Source organism: Sander lucioperca, chromosome 20 (genome assembly GCF_008315115.2).
Source record: "Sander lucioperca isolate FBNREF2018 chromosome 20, SLUC_FBN_1.2, whole genome shotgun sequence".
Classification (NCBI taxonomy): Eukaryota; Metazoa; Chordata; class Actinopteri; order Perciformes; family Percidae; genus Sander; species Sander lucioperca.
Genome location: NC_050192.1, coordinates 16,539,830 through 16,559,414, shown reverse-complemented (window position 1 = coordinate 16,559,414; position 19,585 = coordinate 16,539,830). Strand labels below are relative to the sequence as shown.

The window sequence follows — 19,585 nt, the reverse complement described above, 5'->3', positions numbered from 1 at the left end:
TTGAAATCTGCATCGAAAAGAAGAAGAATGTAATTGTTAGCTGTATTTATAGAGCACGAGGTTCCAATATTGAACTATTCAAGGGGTGGATGGAAGACATGTTTACAATGTCAAATCAAAAGGTCATGTTCATCTGTGGGGATTTCAATATAGATCTGCTTAATCCAAATAACCACAAACCAACTGAAGACTTTATAAACACAATGTACAGCTTAAGCCTATATCCAAAAATTACTAGACCCAGCAGGATTACATCTCACTGTGCCACTTTGATTGACAACATATTTACGAATATTACAGAAAATAATACAATAAGTAGATTACTGATCAATGACATCAGCGACCATCTACCAGTGTTTACAGTTTTTGATAATGACTATAAGAAGGAAAAGCAGGAGATTAAATTTGAGTACAGACGAGTACGGACAGACGTGGCAATAAACGCTTTAAAAAATGAATTATTAAATCAAAATTTGGAAAAGCTATATAATGAAGAAAACCTTGATAAAGTGACATATTCTTAGGGGTATTTAAATTGTATGATAAAAACCATTTAAACGAATCAATAGAAAACATAAATATTCAGATAGACCATGGTTAACAAAGGGATTACAAAATGCCTGCAAAAAAAAAATTCACTAGGCTATATAAAGAATTCATAAAAATAGAAACAAAGAGGTAGAAACAAAGTATAAGAAATATAAAAACAAGCTAACTAGTATTATGAGAAATTGTAGGAAAGAATAGTATTGCAAATTATTAATATTAATAAAAACAATGTTAAAGGTTTATGGAATATATTAAATAGTGTTATTGGTAATGGTTCTAAACAAGGTAATTATTACCATCACTTTATTAATAATGATATGATTATTAATAATATGGATGATGTAGTAAATGGCTTCAATAATTATTTTGTAAATCTTGGACCAAAACTGGCAGAAAAAATCCTTGATTCTCCTGACGAGAAGAATGTCAATTTCATTGAAAATAATGCTTACTCAATGTTTCTTTCATCAGTGGAAGAGAGGGAAATTATAGAGATTTTTCATAACTGTAAAAACAAAAATTCAACTGACTCTAATGATATTGACATGAGAATAGTTAAAAAAAAGTAATTGAGGGAATTGCAAAACCACTAACGTATATCAATTTATCATTTCAAACTGGTAAATTCCCAAGTAAAATGAAAATTGCAAAAGTCATACCACTGTCCAAAACTGAAGACAAACACCACTTTTCCAAAATCTTAGAAAAACTCTTTGTTGGCAGTCTTAACAAATTCATCAATAAACACAACATACTAGATGAGAGTCAATACGGATTTAGACCCAACAGATCTACATCTTTAACCGTTATTGAGCTTATTGAAGAAATCACAAATGCTTTAGACCAAAACAAATATGCAGCTGGGATATTTATTGATTTCAAGAAGGCATTCAATACAATAAATCATGACAGATTAATCTGTAAACTTGAACGGTATGGTATCAGGGGGGTTGTTTTGAACTGGCTGAGAAGCTATCTGTTGGAGCCAATTCTTTTTATTCTCTACATAAATGATTTATGTAAAACATCAGAATCTCTAAAATTTGTCTTATTTGCAGATGACACAAATATTTGTTGTACTGGTGAGGATTTGCAGCAGCTTCTGGAGGTAATCACATCTGAAATGAGCAAATTAAAAAGATGGTTGTGATAAATATAAATGAGATACAAATATGTGGTAAATGAAATAATAATAATAATTAAAGCTGCAAGCAGCGTTGGACGGGCCCTCGCACCTCCTTGCACGTTGGGTTTACTGACAGACGCCGCTTCTTGCAACCGTGCATTTGCGCGGCACTCAGACACTGAAAATCGTCACCAATGAAAAGGGAACTCACTGCTGAGTTCAATGATACCTCACACAAAACTCTACGTCATACAGTTCATTAGCTGTGAAAGGGGGAGTGGCTTAAGCATAGGCAGCCTAAACCATGACCAGTGAAAACGGAACTCTCTGTTGAGTTCAATGATACCTCACACAATAGTGTACAAGAAACGGGTCATTAGTTATTAAAGGGGGCGTGACTTAAGCATATGGGGCGGGGCAAATCGTCACCAATGAAAGGGGAAGTCTTTGCTGAGTTCAATGATATCTGACACAAGACTATCTTAAATGGGTCACCAGTTATGAAAGGGGGCGTGGCTTAAACATAGGGGGTGGGCCAAACCATGACCAATGACAAAGAAACTCTGCTGAGTTCAATGATACCTCACACAAGACTCTACATCAAACGGGTCATTAGTTATGAAAAGCGGCGTGACTAACGCATAGGGGGCGGGTCAAACATCACCAATAAAAAAGGAACTCTGCTGAGTTCAATGATACCTCACACAAGATTCTACCTTAAACGGTTCAAAAGCCATAAAGGGGGCGTGGTCTGAGTACATGGTCGTGGTTAAAGTATAGCGGCCGGCTCAGTATCACAAGTCACACATTCTAAGTTTCATGTAAATCGGATGATGTTTGTCATATAAGGCTGATTTCCTGTTGCTAGCGGGGGCGCTATGACCAAAAGTAAATATTGGCCTGTATGTGTCCTCAGGCCTGGACTATTGTTGATTGTGAGAAATTTCAAGCAGATATGATAATGTACATTGTAGTTACAGCCACTTTCTTGTTCATCGCTAAACACTCAAAATGGCCGCCACGCCCACACCGTTTGACGAAAAGTTTTTCTTTTAATACCTTTTAATCTTTAAGGTGGTGAGATGGTACAGACCAAATTTGAATGTCCATCAGATGAAATCTCTAGGAGGAGTTTGTTAAAGTATAGCACCTTGACTTTTAGGCCTACTTCCTGTTGCCATTAGGGGGCGTTATGACTTTGAGCCAATATCGGCCTGTAGATGTCGTCAGGGTTGGACTCTTATGAATCCTGAAAAGTTTCGAGCCAACTGGACACTCAAGTTACACCCACTTCCTGTTTCAATGGCGAAACACACAAAACGGCCATCCCGCCACGGCCATGCCCTATGACGAAAAGTTTTTCTTTTAATAACTTTTCATCTTTAAAGTCTTAAGATGGCACAGACCAAATTTTAAGTTGATCGGATGAAATCTCTAGGAGGAGTTCGTTAAAGTACGACATGTGGAAATGGCCAAAATCGCACTAATTTCGAACATTCAATTCAAAATGGCGGACTTCCTTTTGGGTTTAGGGTATGGCTCCAATGACGTTTTTTTGTACGTCTTGACATATGTGTATCACATTTTGTTAGTCTACGTTACACGTACTACAGGGGCAAAAAAATTTTAACATTGTAGGGGGCGCTAGCGAGCCATTTTTGTGCGCCTATTCCCGAAACCCTTAAAATACGTAAGTTTTCACCAGGCTTGATGCAACCGTCAACTTTGGTGAGTTTTTGAGTATGTTAAGCCCCTCAAAAAGGTGATTCATTTGACGTAATAATAATAAAGCTGCAAGCAGCGATGAACGGGCCCTCGCTCCTTGCCCCTTGGGTACTGGCGGACGCTCCTTGCGGCCGTGCATTTGCGCGGCATTCAGACACTGCAAATTGTTACCAATGAAAAGTGAACTCTCTGCTGAGTTCAATGATACTTCATACAATAGTGTACAAGAAATGGGTCATTAGTTATTAAAGGGGGCGTCACTTAAGCATTTGGGGCAGGGCAAACCGTCACCAATTAAAAAAGAACTCGTTGCGGTTCACAAGTTATTAAAGTGGTCTGTGTACATGGGTGTGGCTAGAGTATAGGGGGCAGCTCAATATCACATGTAGACCACACATTCTAAGTTTTATGGAAATCGGAATAACTTTTGCCAAGATACAACGTTCCTGTTTCGACACCCACCTACAGGAAGTTGGTCCTCCATAACTTGCGCATTGTTTTAGCTATCAAAATTCTTTTGATAACTTTTTGTCATGAGGGTCCTCCGAGTCTATATGCAAGTTTTCGTGCCGATCGGATCCACGCCCCAGGAGTAGTTAGACAAAGTAGGTTTCCCATATATCGATATTTTGCTGATTATTTAAAAAAAATGAAAACCGCGCCATCTAATGGCCGATTGCCGCCAAGTTTGGCACAGATGCTAAACCAGCCATGAGGAAAAACGTTGTCAAGTTTCGGGGAAATTGGAATAATTGTTGCCAAGATAACGCAACATTTGCATAACTAATTTTGTTAACATTTATTCAACTATCAAAATTCTTTGTATAACTTTTCGGCATGAGGGTCAAGAGATGCTACCTGCAAAGATTCAAAAAGATTGAAATCACGGCCTGGGACAAGTTTGAAAGAATGTAAAACACATGAAAAATGCATAAATTAAAAATGGCCGCCTTCCGGTTGGGAGGAGCTAATGAAGGTAATGATTGAATGTCCGCAATGATTAGAGCAATATGTGTATTAAATCTGGTGAAGATTGGAGCAACTATGTCCAAGTTAAGGCCTTCCACGCATTAGGGGGGCGCTATGGAGCCCGCTTACAGGTATGGGCCAAATCGCTGTACAGTCTCGCAAAGCTCCCAGGTGTTTATGTGGGCGCCAATTTTTGTGAGTTGTCGTATATTTGTCGCCATAGGCCACGCCCACTTTGACCAATCAGTACCTTACTGTAGGGGTGGCCTCAGAATTGGCCCTAGATGGTACCCTCCAAATTTTGTAAAACTCGGATGAGCCGTTCATGAGATATAAACTTTTTGTACTTGTAGCGCCCCCTAGTGGCCAATGTTTGCAAAATGTGTGGGGGACCTCCAGAGCGTTATGGCAAACAAGAATCTAAAGTTTTGCGTTTATAGTCTTAATTTTGGTCCAGATATGGCAAAGTTGGTGTTTTTATAGTTAGCATCTTTGATACATGTTTGGTTTATTTTTGTCATGTCTGAAATAAATTTCTTCATTCATTCATTCATTCATTCATTCATAGCATGCACGCCACGCAGCCGCCACACAACTGACATGCAACAGAAACGCCACGCTCATGCCATGCAGCCAGTGTGCAGCCGGCCTTAGGTCTAAGGGCATTTTCTCGATTTTACATATTATTCGTATTTGCATATAACCTGATCCCCATTTATTTGATTTATTTTATATTATTAGTTCATTTGTCAGGGACCATGCACAGTTCAGGCCCTGTACCAGAGTTAGCTATACAGCTAATTTACATCTGTGGTCCCTGGGCAAGGGAGCTAAAAGGACAATATAAACAATACAAACGATACTATCAAAACAGATAGAAACTTAACAACAAACAACATATAACAAGCATTACATCACGTATAAACCAGTATACAATACACATTCCATATTATAAAAAGATCAATGATCACATAGTTGATTCGCCTTCAGCCAAGTCTTTAAGGACATATTAAAACTGCTGAGACTTGCACAATCTCTAATATGAAGTGGGATTAAGTTCCACTTTTCCACTACAGTAAATTAAAAAGCTGATTGACCAAATTTAGTCTTCCTAAATTGAGTGTAACAGTCACCTCTTACAGAAGCCCTGGAGACCCTTATATTATCTCTGCAAAATGACACACATTGCTTGAGTGGGGGTGGTGCAAGATCATGGGTCAATTTATACATCAGGGACATATCTGCAAAACAGAGAAAACTGTCAAGGTTAATAGATTGTGTTTTTTTATGATTGTGCAGTGATGGTAGTTTCTTGGTTTTTTGTCAAGAACTTTCACAGCTTGTTTGTAAAGAGTACATAAGGGTTTTAGCGTTGTCCCACCTGCATGGGACCAGCTTCTAGAACAGTAAGCTAAATGTGAGAAGATCGTTGAATGCAAAAACAGTTTAGCTGCAACTATTGGTAACTGGTATCGTATGTCTAAATTTAGCTAAACTAGCTCTAACACAATTAGATATCTTTTTTATGTGTTTTTTAAAACTTAAGTTAGAATCAATAATTATGCCCAGATACTTAAAATGGTCGACAATATGTATCACCTCTCCAATAATACAGATATCAGGCTGATGTTGTGTAACATTCCTCTTGATAGAGAAATACATGCCCACTGTTTTGCTTACATTAAGAGTAAGACAGCTGAGAGTTAACCAGTCTGATACTTTGATTAGTACTGCAGTAAGTTTTGCTGCAGCTTGTTCTCTTGTTTTTGCATGGGTATAGATAACTGTATCGTCTGCGTACATTTGGATGTGGACTTCAAATCAAAGGCAGGTCATTAATATATAAACTAAATAAAATTGGTCCTAAAATAGATCCCTGAGGGACGCCCGTAGTGCAGTTAGCAAAGGAGTAGAACATCTATCATTAATCCTGGTGCACTGGTTTCTAGAATCTAAATAAGACTCCATCCATGTCAGAGCATTAGGAGAGAAATTAATCTTTGACAGTTTGGATAACAAAACATTATGATTCACTATATCAAACGCCTTCTTAAAATCGAGGAAAACAGCCCCAACAAACTCTCCATTGTCAAGGCTGGATTTTATTTGCTCAATAAAGCTGTTTCTGTGGCATGATGTTCTCTGAATCCAAACTGCATAGGGTGCCGTGGAAAATGTCTGCAACTGGTCACAGACTATCCGTTCCGTTACTTTGGAGACAACAGGGAGGATACTAATAGGTCTATTATTGGTTATATTAGTTGCATCTCCAGCTTTAAAAACAGGGGTTATTACTGCTGATTTCCAGGCATTGGGGAAAAAAACTTTGTTTAATGGATAGATTTACCAGATGAGCAATTGGAGTACAGAGGATGGTTTTATACTCACAATCAAAAACATCTTTAGCCTTAGAGTTCTTAAACTTGCCTAAGATTTTAGTTATGGAAGATTCTAGCACTTCGGAGATGCTAAACAGTGGAATATTATCATTTGATGGTATAATGACCTTCCCTCTTGGACCAAAGCCTTGTGCCAAATCTTGAACCAAATCTATAAAACAACTATTAAACATAGAAGAAATTTGATCTTTGTCTTTAGTTAAGGTTCCCTGGTACTTGTAATTCAAACTCTTTATCTCTTTTTTTGGTGTTCTTCTTTAAGGCTCTATTGATGTTTTCCCAAGTTTGCCTACTGTTCCCTTTAGAATAATTTATAATATCAATAAAAAACTTTGCTTTTGCCTTTCTCAATTAATTTACAACTTTATTACGTAGCTGTTGAAAAGTTCTCCTATGATGGGCTAACCCTGACTTAATTGCAGTTTTCAGTGCATGATCCCTCTGCTTCATTAGATTCCATACTTGTTCATTAAGCCAGGGCAGATTTAGCTTTTTTCTAGAATGTATAACACTTTTACTGAACTCACTTTTAACGCTATTAACCTTAGTCATTAAGCTCCTAGAAGCAACCTCTAAGTCCTCTGTGGACAGGATCTCACTCCAAGTTAGTTGATTCAACTGGCTTTCAAATTCATTGATAAACCTCTTTGGTATAATGTTTAAGACCTTTTTACTCTCTTGCTGGTATATGAACCTCTGTTTTGTTAGTTTCCATGATACCAGTGTCAGATTATGATCCGATAGCCCTGTCAGAAAATTGAATGTTTTAGTTATTCTTTCTGGTTTATTACAAAATATAAGATCAATCTGTGTCTGAGATGATGGGGTGATCCTGGTGGGACGTTGTATCAATTGTGTGAGGTCAAATTGACTTATGTCTTTAAGTTTTTTCCTTTTTGACTTCTCAGTCCAATTAATATTTAAGTCTCCAACCAAAATCAACTCTTTGTTTCTGTCAAATTCTTAAAAAATGTTCTCAGGTGTTCATAAAACATACTATTTGATGACGGGGGTCTATATATACAAATAACAGTAAATGACATGCTAGTAGATAAAATCATTCTTACTGCCATACATTCAATATCCATACAGTTTAGTTCAATTTCAATGCAGTTTATACAGTCTTTAACATACATCAGTAGTCCACCTCCTCTGCCAGTATTTCGACCGACAAACGACAAACAAAAGAAAATCCAGATTTGAGTCCATAAGTAGTTTTTCGAGTTGATCAGTTTTTGAAGTAACTCTTCTGATGTTTAAATGTCCCCCGAGTAACCCATTAGGTTTTGCGTGCGGGTCCCATAAATCTTTTGCATTATTTGTTGTTTGAAACAGTAGGAAGTTGCGTTGTTTATGAATGGGTGATTTATCACGCACTTTAGGGATAGTTGGAAGGGCTGGAATTGCATTTGCCAGAAACGACAAAATAGAGCACGGTGGATTACTTCGTTGGGGCATCTCAGTCATGGAGTGGCACAGTTCAAAATTGACAGTGGGCCTACCTTGTCCGGTAGATACAGTGGCGAGTTGTGGGCCACCACTACAGCTGGAGTTAGGCCCACTGTTTTGGTGGACATCGCCTGCGAGTAGGAGAGTGATAGCAAGATAGCCAACTGATCTCCTCAGCTGTTGAGAAGTTTTTTCTCTCTCCGTGGATCAAAGCCGCTTTGTCGGAGAAGTCGCTTTACCATCTTTCAATATCATGGAGTAGGTAACGAACTGGCTGTGTGGATCGAAGGTAATAACATACTGTTTACTTTGTCTTTGTTGTTTTAGGTTTGTTGTCCAACAGCAACGCGGAGATAAAATCAGAAGGGTAAAAATATAACTTATGACTATGGCTTTATGAATCAAGGAAGAATTTCCCCTTGTTTGGCATTGATTTTAAAACAAAAACCAGGTTTGTCATCTGTCAGCTTGGGGATGGCGCAGGTAGCACCTGCCTTGCCACAGGTGCGCACCGCCATCTTCCCATGTGTGTCATATCAACATTTTCAGAACAAACTCAGCTTTCTGTATAGTGAGGCCCAAATCTCTCCTAGAGCAATGTGCAAAGATATCATTTGGCCCTCTGTCCTCAGAGGGTTAATTTCCCATCCTGGCCTATGACACACATTCACATTCACTCATGATTTGATAAAGTAGGCTACTACTTATTGGCCTTTAACTTTTTATTGCACTTACGATAACAAGCGGAGCTGTCCTCAACTCAAACATCCAGAAACAATTGACAGTTAACTAATCAAAGTATATAGAAAAAGCACATAAAAAACAACAACAATCCAGACTTGTGTTATGTGGGCAGCTGTACTGTAGTTAAACAGGTTGAAGTCCTACCTGAGCTCCAGAGCAACGTGAACAGCACCAGTACACGACCCATGTCCAGTTGGTGTCTCGCCTGCCACTCTGTCGTCTTCACGTACTGTCTCTTGATCTTATATGTGTCTTTCAGCTCTCCTCAGATGTGCAGTTTCCTCTCATCTTTTAATCTCCTCATCAGGTTTCGTGTGCTTTCTCCGTTCAACAACAGGAAGCTGCTAGTTCAAGTGACCTCTCGTAATGTTTCATCAATAACTGCTGAAGATCATCAGATAATTTCAGGTAATGCAGTACCATTTACTTACTAGAACTGGACTGTGGACAGATGTTGTGCCACAAAGTGTTTGATGTCTGCGGGAGAGCCCTGTGCCCTCGATTATAACCAATCCAGTCCTTTTTACCACTTGCTAAAATGTAATTTCAGCTTCTACCTTGTCACTGCAAGGTTATTCATGCCTCAAAATGACTTGATTTCATTCATAAGGCTTTTATCTGACAGATTATAGCCAACCCAGAACTTTTTACCTGTAGAAATACCTTTTTTAAAGACGCAATACAACCATAAACTTTTGCATTTGCCAAAAAGTGATCACAGCTCCTACCTTGTTTTTGAAAGGCTGTTTTTGCCTCAAAATATATTGATTTAATGATTGAGGGTTATATCTGACAGATCATAGCCCATTCAGAACTTTACCTGTTGAAATACCTTTTTGAAGGGCCAATACATCCAGAAACACACAGTTTTTCATGTAAGTTGTGGAAGTGTATAAACACTCTCCCACTGACAGTTTTCACTTTTTGGCACGGCACCGGCAAAAGTGTGAAGCCTGAAGGGGAAATCATTCAAATTATAACTTAGCCCCATTTAAAAGAGTTATGTGTATTGTTTTTCTGCTTTAAAGACGGTTTAGTATCTTTCCATTGGTTGCCAGTGTTATGGTTTCGGTATTTTGCTTTGTTTTCTGTTCTAATTTGGATCTGGTATGTTGGTTGTCTTGTCTCGTTGTGATTGTGTAATTTATGGTCTTGTTTTGTATTATGTTCTGTTTCCTGTTTTATTGTGATAGTCTGGGGCGTTTCTCAATCTGTGTTGTTCTATTGACTTGTGTTCTTGTGTCCCTGTGAAACGTCATCTCGTGTTGCCAAAGTACTGTCCCAATACAAAAGTTTGCATTTCACCAAGAACAGTTAAGATTCCCGGAAATGTTCTTAACACGCCCATTTTACCGAGGATGCATTGGTTGGTAACTTGTATGAACTTGGCATCACCTGTATCCTAACATTCATTATGGCATTCAGTGAGGGTCGGGGTTCCGGTACACAGACAGACCAAAAACGGGACAATTTTAACAACTTTCGCTATCTTATTCATCACTAAATTCACTTCTGAGAACAGTTTAGGCGAGAAATAAACGGTTTAGATTTCAAATATAGGCCTTCTTGCGAAAATCTTTGCCGAATTGACAATTTGCTCTAAAGTTTTCGGAGACACAGACACACACACACAGCGCAGCAGACAGAGGCGGGGTAAAGAGATATACCTGTTTCTCTTCGGGAGACTTGTTTAAATTATGCCATAGGCTATACATTAGATTTAGTATTTAGTTCACATTTTTGTTGGTGTATTTGTTTTCTGATTTATTAGAAGTTGAGTTTCAGTTTGTATGATACATGAACAGTTGTACATAAAGTGGTAACATTCTATGACATGTTATGTAGACTAAAGGGGAGACACCAACCTTTATAATTTTAATTACTAATTCCCATCTGTTATCCCTGGGCATATAGCCTACAGTGGACTACAATAATATAGAAATGATAATTCCACATAACACTAATAGGGACACATAGGACTTAAACTAATACACTAACAATAGTAGGGATCGGTAAGGGGTGTTTGAGCTAAACCATAAACAATAAAATTAAAGCTCAATAAGTTTTATTTTTCAATATTATTGCAGTAGTTGTAGCATTATGAGGTTTTCTTGTCCGGAAATTGTTTTAATACAAAGTGGTTATATTGTTGTGGTTTTTATTTCTAGCTGTTATTTTGGAGCCCTGCAGGTAGCCTCTGTGCTGGGGGTGTTGAGCAATAACAGAAAGAACACAACATCTCAAACTGTTAACAGCGTTTTCTGTGCTTGTGAACTTGCAGGTTCATTCTTCCAAGAACAACCAGCAAGAACCTTCTCCCCAAGAACACAAGTCCGTTCTTTACATTCTTGAGATTGAGAAATGCCCTGGTTTTCTGTGCTGTCATGTCTAGTTTTACTTCCTGTGTTTTCCCGCCCTTGTGATTGCCTGATGTTTCTCACCTGTTTCCCAGCCCTTGTGTCTCCTGCCTCTTGTTACCTCATTACCCTGTGTATTTAGTCTTTGTCTTCCCCTTGTCCTGTGTCAGATCATTTTGTTCTTGTCGCGTGTTGTGTTTACCTTGCTGTCATTTATTTCCAGTTTTGATATCCTGTTCTGTGTTTTTTCGTCGTTCTGGAAATCAGTTTTGCCGACTGCTTTTGGGACTCCTCTTTTGTTTGAACCTTGTTTTTGTTAATAAATTCTCAAACGACGAAACTCCTGCCTTCTCTCTGCTTTTGGGTCCACCGTTCCCTGAGTACTACGACAGCCAGTTTCTTATGCAATGCATTTTAAAATCCTACTCATTACTTACAAGGGTTTGCAGATCCAGAGTACACGAGTCAACTTTTAGACATTCTAAAAGACAGAAGGAAATGTTTGTGACAAGAGATAATTCGGACCTTAGGATCATTTATCAGTTTCTTATCCCAGTTTGTCATCCTCTTCTCTGATCAGCAGTCTCAGCAGTGAAGCCTCCTTATCTTTTGAATATTAAACACTCAGCTCCTGACTTGAAAGGTGCATGGCAGCTGTAGTTAACTTCAATTACAACAAATATACAAATGTAAGATAAATGTGACCATAATGGCTACTTGGTAAAGTGGAATTAATATATCAAATACTATATAGAAACATATCAAACTTCTCCTGCAGAATCCTCCATTTCCCCACTGTCCATTCATGTGTTCAACAAGTTTTAAACTCTTATTTTCACCAGAATATGATTACACCATCCACATGTACAAACCTGTATCACTTTAACACATATCTGCTGCTCTGCACAGGAGAGATACTGCTGCAGTGATTAAGGTTATGTTGAGTACACAAGGACGTAACTTTGGGTTCAACATTGGGGGGGTTTGTACAGATCTCCACCTGTCAAGCAAAAACATTTGTTTCAGCATTGGGGGGACGAATAATAACCGGGGTGTCTGGGTCGTCCCCCAGGAAATTTAGAGCATCAAACGCTTCATTTCCTGCATTCTGGTGAATCTTTCTTCAACAATTTGGGCCTTTTCTGCATCACGTTATGGTGCAAATGTCTTTATTTATGTAAATATTATTATTGATTAATGAATCTGCTGTATTGTTAAAAACCTAAAGATTCTCTCTGTACACCAACTCTCTCGGGTCTGTCATTCAGTCGCACGGCTTTTCTTATCACAGCTACGCAGATGACACCCAACTAATTCTCTCCTTTTCTGAGTCTGAAACTCAGGTAGCAGCACGTATCTCGGCCTGTCTGACTGACATCTCTTCTTGGATGTCCACACACCATCTGAAACTCAACCTCGACAAGACTGAGCTCCTTTTCCTTCCAGGGAAGGGCTCTCCTACCCAAGACCTGACTATAACAATTGACAACTCTATAGTAGTCCCCACCAAGACTGCTAGAAACCTGGGTGTAACACTTGACGACCAACTCTCCTTCACTGCTAACATTGCTGCAACCACCCGATCGTGTAGATACATGCTGCATAACATCAGAAGGATACGTCCCCTTCTAACGCAGAAGGCGGCTCAGGTTCTGGTTCAGGCTCTAGTCATCTCACGTCTAGACTACTGCAACTCCCTCCTGATTGGCCTGCCTGCATGTGCCATCCAACCCCTGCAGCTCATTCAGAATGCAGCGGCTCGACTTGTCTTCAACCTCCCCAAGTTCTCTCACCCTACACCTCTCCTCTGCTCTCTTCACTGGTTACCAATTGCGGCCCGCATCCGCTTCAAGACACTAGTACTTACGTACAGGGCCACGAACGGATCAGCACCCGCTTACATCCAGAACATGGTCAAACCATATACCCCAACCCGCCCAACTTCGTTCTGCATCAGCCAAACTGCTGGCTGCTCCCTCACAGCGAGGGAGAACTAATCACTCAACGAAATCCCGACTGTTCACTGTCCTGGCTCCCAAATGGTGGAACGAGCTCCCCATCGATATCAGGATGGCCGAAAGCCTACACATCTTCCGCCGAAGGCTAAAAACGCATCTCTTCCGACTACACCTCGGATAAAAAAAATAAATTAAAAAAAAGTAACAAGTCATAAAATCAATCAATAAAACAAAGCAGTGACTTTTGTATTAAAGTTTATTAAACTAAAAAACAGCATCAGTGGTAAAACCAAACAAAAAAGTGAGAATAATTGTGTTTATATATTCTTCTGTTCAACTACTCACTAGTAATAAAATATTATTAATATCATGCATTTGGTATTCCGTATATCGTCGCTGCCGGGCAGAAACCTTGTATCTTATATTTTTATAAAGCGATCTGTCCCCCTTTACGTCTGTCTGTCTGTCTGTCTGTCTGTCTGTCTGTGGTTTTTTTTCTAAATATTTAAACAGTGACGAGGCAGTTTCATCTGACTTTTCAAAGCTAAATAGCTCAATAAAATGTCTTCAAATTAGCATTTTTTTTTTTTTTTTTTCATTTCCTGAAAAGCAACAGTTTTGGACATACAAGTTTTTCGCCTGACAGCAACGATATGTAAGAGAGCCTTTAATTAGTCATTTTGTCATATGCACATCAATTACAGAAAAGCTATCATTGAAATGAAATTCTTAGATCTCGGGCTCCCTCCAACGGGGACTGCCCACTTCTCCGACGCTCCAGTGTTCTGACCTCTTAATAACCCGAAAAATTCCCTTTGGTCCTACAGCCCACTAGTCAGACGTCCCGCTGGTGGCGAAATTACAAATCCCACTATGGCCAAGACTTCCCCATATGAAGCAGCTAGATTGGTTGGTTGGGTTTAGGCATTTGACCTCGAGTGGTTAAGGTTGATAGCCGATTGGTCAGGGCATAGGACCTGTACAAATGGGGTTATGTTACCTCGCGTAAGCATGGACGCCTGGCCAATAAATGCTATTGAAGGGCGGGTCTTGGCGTGGCCATAGTGGGTGTAAGAGCCATTTTCATTGGTTTGGGTGTAGGACACAAATTGTCCACTGGTGGCACTGGTAGGCATATGAGTGAAGTCTATATAGGTAGGAACCTTCATCAGGCAACTAGGGGTGCTGTTAAGTGAAGGAGCACAAACAGTTTTTTGACCGCATCAAATTGTTACAGTGCGCAACGCTCATGTGTATGATGAAATGTTTGGAGCTTGAGCTTGATGGACACATGGTTTCTTGTACGTTGATATTAAGAACTTTGTGATCAATAAATGCCGAGCAAAACGCAATGATGACTTTGGAGTCTGTGAGATCAACAGGAGACTATTGAGCGGTGTCAGATACAATAGAGCGCGTCAGCTAGTCTACTAGCCATAGACTGTTTGTTTGTTTGTTTGTTTGTTTTAAGTCCGCATAGCAGCCCCTCCGTGGCTTTAAGTTTTAGGCTTAGCCATAATAGTGGGATTTGTAATACGTCGGACTAGTGGGCTGTAGAACCAAAGGGAATTTTTCGAGTTATTGAGAGGTCGGAACAATGGAGCATTGGAGAAATGACATCGCACCCCTCCAACAACGCTCATTAAATGTGTTTAAAAAGAAAATCATTAAAGAAAAGAGAATCCAAAACTTAAAATAGTGCAAAGTTAAAATATGAAGCTGAGTATAATGTGTAAAATATCACACATTTGAATCTAGAGTCAATATTACGGTTGGGTATTGTTTGGTTTGGATACCGGTACTAAAGCGGTACTTTTAAAACGGTACCGGTGCCGGTGCCTTAACGGTGCCTGAACCGATACTTTTAAAGAAAGTAAAAAAAAAAGAAGGGTACTAAACAGTTGGCCACATTAAAGAATGGCTTGTTTATTGCTAAGGCCATATCGTCAAAATTAAATGTTTAATAACAATGTAATCACTATAACAAGAACTTATTTCACTAGTAAATAGCTGTTGAATGACAAAAACAACCACCAGATGGGAAAAGGGCATTTAACAACAACTTTTAATGCACCACGAGGGTGTAAATTACCAGTTTCATTGAACGCACCGTCTGTGTTTTTCCGACAACAGCAGCTTACATCCCGGTGTCGGAATCCTCTACAGTGAAATACAGACAAACTTTACACCATTTAGCGTTAGCATTGCAACCGTGTTTAATCCAACTACTAGCTAGCGGTAGGCTAACGTTAGCTGCTGACGAGTATAGTGTTAACTAGCATCACGTGCAGCAATGTTTCTGTTGCCTGTAACGTCTGTTTCAGAGCATCAGAGAGAAGTGCAGGCATATCAGTGGCACCAGAATGAGGCACCGAAATCCACGTTACTATTCCTGCAACAGCAGGATGTGTTACGAGGAAGTACGGCAAAATAGTAGCCTGTTAGGCACGACGCAAAGCCGAGTGAAGTGAAAATAAATTAATAAATGGCGGCAAGCGATTAATACGATTTAAAAAAAATTAACGCGTTATGCTTGGCCCTTAATCGCATCGCGATTAACACCTTAATGCTGACAGCCCTAATAAATATATATATATATATATATATATATATATATATATATATATATATATATAAAAACAATTACATCATCAGCTTTCTTAACTTCATCACCACTACTCGCATCTTGTTTTCATCATGTAAAAAATAATATAGTTAAACATATACACTCTGATTATCATGAATAAGGCAAGCTAACGGCTAACATACTACAGCTTTTCTTTGACTGGCTCTGCAGATTATATGATGCAACAAAATATCACATTTTCCTCCCTACATCATCTTTATAATCAGTTACAAAAGCAACTTTAATTATCTTTGGTGTCTCTTTCCACCTAAAAACCTACCAGGAAAGGGAGGGATTGTGTCTAATGAGCCACTGGGAGGCTTTTATTGTGACACATCAATCACTTGAATGGTCTTCTTTTGACTGAAAGTACTGCCAAACAACACATTTTCTGCTCACGAGTTCCATTTTCACTTTCTCACAGCCTACTGCATTGAACACTCCACCTACGTAAACACCTTCCCGTAATCGGTGGCGGCGTCATTACGTCGACCAGCATAGCGCACGTAGTGCAAGCGTAGGGTTCGGTGGAAAAAATTCTAAGGTTCGGCATAAACCGAACCCCGTCAAAAAGCCCAATATTAATCCGAATCCTGGATTCGGTGCATCCCTAGTTTAAACGTTGTGTACCAAACCAAGGCCCAATTGGTCCAACCGTGGCCAAGTCCACTTGAAAAGGTGGTTTTGAGGTCTACGGTTCATGTGTAACTCCCGTACGGTACGCATCAGGTATGAAAACACCTGTAGCAAAACACGGAAGTGGACTGCTATTTAAGGAAATCAACTTCAATGAACTTCTTTTAGAAGTTCCTCGGTCAAGGTACAGACTGGGGGGTGATCGGGCTTCTGCAGCTTTCTGCTTCCCCAAGACTTTGGTTAAGTTACCTCCTGACATTAGCACTATCAAAGACGTAGATCTTTCTAAATCCAAACTCAAAATTTATTTATTTAGAATGGCTTTTAATATATAGTAGTGCTGTGACGTTTGACCTCTCTTCCTCCTGTTTAAATGCAACCTTTTCTGATTTTACAATTCTATGTTTTATTCTTTTTATTGTATGTTATGTTGTTTTATTCTTGGTCCTTTTCTGTAAAGCACTTTGGATGCCCATTGGTTGCTGTAAAGAGCTATACAAGTAAATGTTGATTGACTACAAGGAACTTTCAACTGCATATAAGACTGTTTAAATGTAATGCTGATGCCTCTATATCATAGAGAGAGGGGAGGGGAGTTGACAGCTGGAAGTCAAAGATGTATTAGCGCTGGTGATTTTCCTTTAGATGCTGGCTAAAACCTCTTTGGGGGGGCGCCAAATATTTCTCTATGCAGAAAACAATCTCTGTAATAATAAAAACAAAAGTACAATCATATTCTATAATTGTTCCCCCCTTTGCAATGGTTTAAAAGTTTGCCAATGTAGTTGTTTGTCTGTCTGGGTCTTTTCTAGGAAAGCTATGCCTGATATTATCCCACACCTCAACTGCTCTGATTTGGCTGTTTGAGAGCGGAGCCGTCCATCTGGCTGTGAGATCCTACTCTGTGCCCTGCGCTCCTCCTGCCTCTTCACCCAACAAGTCGTCAGCACCACCGAGGTAACCCAGCCCCATTTTGTCCTCTCGTCTTGGTGTCTGCCCTCTTCTGGCCTAGAGAAACATGACAGGAAATGTCTTAGATACCTTTTTGTTCTCCAAAAGAGATACGCTACTCTTACAACACAGGGTTAGTGAACAGTAGGGCTGAAACGATTCATCAAGTAACTCGAATAATTCGATTACTAAAAATCCTCGATGCAAAATGATTTGCCTCGAAGCTTCGTTTAATTAATATTACCAACATTGTATCACTCACGGTGTTTCCGCACGGAGGATTATTACTGTCGCACACCGGGTTGACACTGTTGGCGACATATGCATAGACAGTAAAATAAATGGACCAGTAGATCCCGTTGCTCTGGACGACCAGTGAAGGCTATTATATGGCTGAGCGTTACTGTGCAGCGTCCAACTGAGCTTGAAGACGTAGATGTGACGTGAGCAACCTGTCTGAAAATTGGAAGTCTTCTGGTAGCTGTGCCAAGAGAAATCTCAATCATTCCCAATCTTACAGAGACGGAGAGCGTAGGTATATGTAGGTACCGTATTTCCCGGACTATAAGTCACACTTTTTTTCATAATTTGGGTGGTCCTGTGACTTATAGTCAGGTGCGACTTATATATCAAAATATATATAATTTAACATGTTTTTAAATGTTAATTCATACTGAAAACATTACCATCTAAAGTCGCGAGAGGGCGCTCTAGGCTTGTGACAACTATATGCTGCTCCTAAAGACAACTGAGAAAGAAAAGAAAATCCTATTCTGCAGATTACAAACTGCAGGTAGTAAAATATGCAGCCGAAAACGGTAATCGAGCAGCACAAAGACAGTTTGGAGTGAGAGAGAAACTTGCGAGGGACTGGCGAAAAGGTGACTCTTACTGCAATCAAGAAAACAAAGAAAGCTAATCGGCTAATCGCGGACTGAAAGCAAGATGGCCAGAGCTGGAGGAACGAGTCGACAGATGGGTGCTTGAACAACGTGCTGCCGGGAGAGGCTCGTCAACGGTGCAGTTACGTCTCCACGCCCTGGTAGTTGTTCTGTGTGCTATTGTATAGTTGAATAACTGTTAATGTGTTACATTAACATACCGGACACCTATTCAGCCTGTTGTTCTATGTGCTATTGTGTAGTTGAATAACTTGCCTTTCCAGATTAAATGTCTGTTCTTGGTCCTGGATTTTGTGAAATAAATTTCTAAATAAATGCGATTTATAGTCCAGTGCGACTTATATGTTTTTTTTCCTTTCCATGACGCATTTTTTGACTGATGCGACTTATACTCCGGAGCGACTTATAGTCCGGAAAATACGGTATTTGTTATCCAAAAGAGATACGTTACTCTTATAACACAGGGTTAGTGAACAGTACAAAGCAGCGTGGAGGCCAGTTAAAATCTTACTTCTTTTTTATATCCGTTACTTATTCAGTCTCTCTGTCAAACTCTGTGGCGGTTAATTAGATTTTTTGAGCGCTGCTTGGGCAGGGACAAGAGGAATTTGTGGCCGAGATGACAGAAGTTACAGAAGAAGCGCGTCACGGCAGAGTGCTGGAAAAGGGCCGACAATCTGCAAATCTACCCGTGTGTCCAGTTTCCATTCCTATGAATTGCAGTTTTTATTCACTATTATTTAAAATTGCTTCTACTTCGCCGTTTTTCTTCAATTGATGTTACAGTACACTTTCATGAGAGTGAAAAACAGCATTTTCTGCAGATGTTTTTTAATTAAAAGCCTACCAGGAAAGAGAGAGATGAGCCACTGGAAGGCTTTTAATTTGAAATGTCCGTGAGTTTGATACATAGAATTGTGTAGTGTGTGTTTGTGTATAGTACCTTGGAGTAGCAAAACAGGGCAGCACCGGACACGACCACCAGCAGGACCAGGACAACCAGTCTGATGACCAGATGTGTTACAGAGGCTGAAACAGATTTACAATCATTCTGGATGGACTCTCATAAATGCTAAATGTGTTTTCATACAGTCAAATAGTTGTATAAACCGGCTGATTCAGATTGTCAGGTCCTTAAATACACAATCTAGTTTAATAAACAACTAAATGCAAAATGAAAATGCAGTTAAACAG

The 19,585-nt window shown here is 39.5% G+C and overlaps 1 protein-coding gene and 1 long non-coding RNA gene across 3 annotated transcripts in view; both read right to left on the bottom strand.

Annotated features, from left to right (window-relative positions):
• LOC116053447 (scavenger receptor cysteine-rich type 1 protein M130-like) overlaps positions 1–19,585 on the bottom strand; it is a 49,589-nt gene that overhangs the window by 17,734 nt on the left and 12,270 nt on the right. The window lies entirely within an intron of this gene.
• LOC118493944 lies at positions 13,515–15,018 on the bottom strand. Its single transcript, XR_004895985.1, has 2 exons — positions 14,902–15,018; positions 13,515–14,011 (listed from the first exon to the last, which is right to left on the bottom strand). It is a non-coding gene; the product is annotated as an uncharacterized LOC118493944 (long non-coding RNA).